Raw genomic sequence first — 1,874 nt, forward strand, 5'->3', positions numbered from 1 at the left:
GCTGTTTGAATGATTCCGACGGTGGGTGGTTTGCTTAATGTTGTTCCAGCTTGGAACTGGCCGGAAATGGAGAAGAAATGTCTTGTTGTCGTCACTAGAAAGTAGAGGAAAATGGGTTTGTTGTTAATGTTTTTTGCTTGATGTCGTTTCTGGTTCTTGGGGGTTTTTAGTGGTGGTTTCAGGTGGTCGTTTGGAGGTTGTTTTGGTGGTGTTTCGCCGGAAAACGGAGAAAATAAATGGGGATTGCCGGAGCTTGATTTGGGGTTTTAATTTGGTATAAATGGGTCGGGTTAGGATTAAAAAGAGAAAAAATTGGGTTATTTAATTGAAATTGGGTAATTTTAATTGATTTGGGTTTTCCATCCAATTGAGGGGTAAATTTGGTGAAATTAGTAACGGGAGGGGTAAAAATAACTTCATTTTAACGGCGAGGGCGTAGTCAAACAATAAACCAAAGTTGAGGGGTATTTTTGACCTTTTTCCCTTGTATCATTCTTAGAGTATAAAATTTAAATAGTTATATAAGAAAAGATACACGATATCATATTTAAAAATAAACACTCTTACCTAATGTATAAGGAGTCACAAGGGAAAAAAAAAGGTTATATGTCAATCTTTTTTATTTATTAAAATGAGAAGTGTTTATATATACTACTACTTATTTTTTTAATATGTTATTATATGTATCATACATTCAACCTCCAATCTCCACCCCAATATTTTTTTTATTAGCAACCGTTAGTAGGTTGAGTTGTTTTGATAGTTGGGGGATATTTTTACAATAAAATTGATTCATTTTGAATAGTTCAGAGTATATTTGATTCTTTTTCCGCATATTTATCAAATATTTTTAAATGTTTGAATGTAAGCTTAATTAGTATTATTTATTGAGTTAAAATTACTATAAAACTCCATAAAATTTTCAATTTTTGAATCCGCCTACGTATGATTTCATATGTGTGTTCATTCATATTGCATCAGTGCTTATGCTTTTATGATTTGTTGACTAAAGATTATTTAAAACAATTATTGTAGACGTGCCGACCATCGGTTATTATTTGGAACAAATTCATATAGTATTATACACTATAGTATAACTCTTTTAATATTCCAACTTAATTGGTGGATGTTGATAGTCTGACAAGTACATTATTCCTGGACTATTCATATTTTGATTGAAAAAATCTCTGTTTTTATAGTAGGTAAAATGTAAGTAAATTTTCTTTCTTTTCCCCATAGTACTAGTTACATTACATGTGTATTATTAGGATATATTGAACAATTGAAATGTGTTTTATGATGTTTATATTCAAATAGGACAATTGATTCAAACTTGGACGGATTAAAGGAAAAATCACACCATATACACATTTTAAGAGATTAATATTACCGAGTTTTTAAAACCTACTCTTAAAAAAATTCTTACTTATAACAGTTTAATTACGGGGTTATAACATATCCAATTAAATTTAACTTTATTTAAAAATCAATTAAAATTTACTTTATTAAATGATTAATTTTTTTATATTATTAATTATTTAATTATATTGATTGCAGTTCCTTTTATATAATTAATAGGTGAGAGAAATAATATTAATGAAAGAGAATCAATTTGTAATTATCTATTACACCTTTTAAGGGATTTTTTTAACTTATTCAAATAACTTTTATTTATTAATGACTTTTGGGGCCTTTAATTTTAAAAAATTATCACCGTATATTTTAACATGTAATTTTCTCTCTTTAATCTTTTTTTTTTTTCTTGATGTTTTTTTTAATTTTAAATTTTGATATTGTTTTTTTTTAATCTGATTTTTTTAGAATTAAGAATTCTATATTTTGAAAATTTGATTTCGTTTTTTTATTTTAATTAA

This window comes from Solanum tuberosum, unplaced genomic scaffold, assembly GCF_000226075.1.
Source record: "Solanum tuberosum cultivar DM 1-3 516 R44 unplaced genomic scaffold, SolTub_3.0 scf00034, whole genome shotgun sequence".
Classification (NCBI taxonomy): Eukaryota; Viridiplantae; Streptophyta; class Magnoliopsida; order Solanales; family Solanaceae; genus Solanum; species Solanum tuberosum.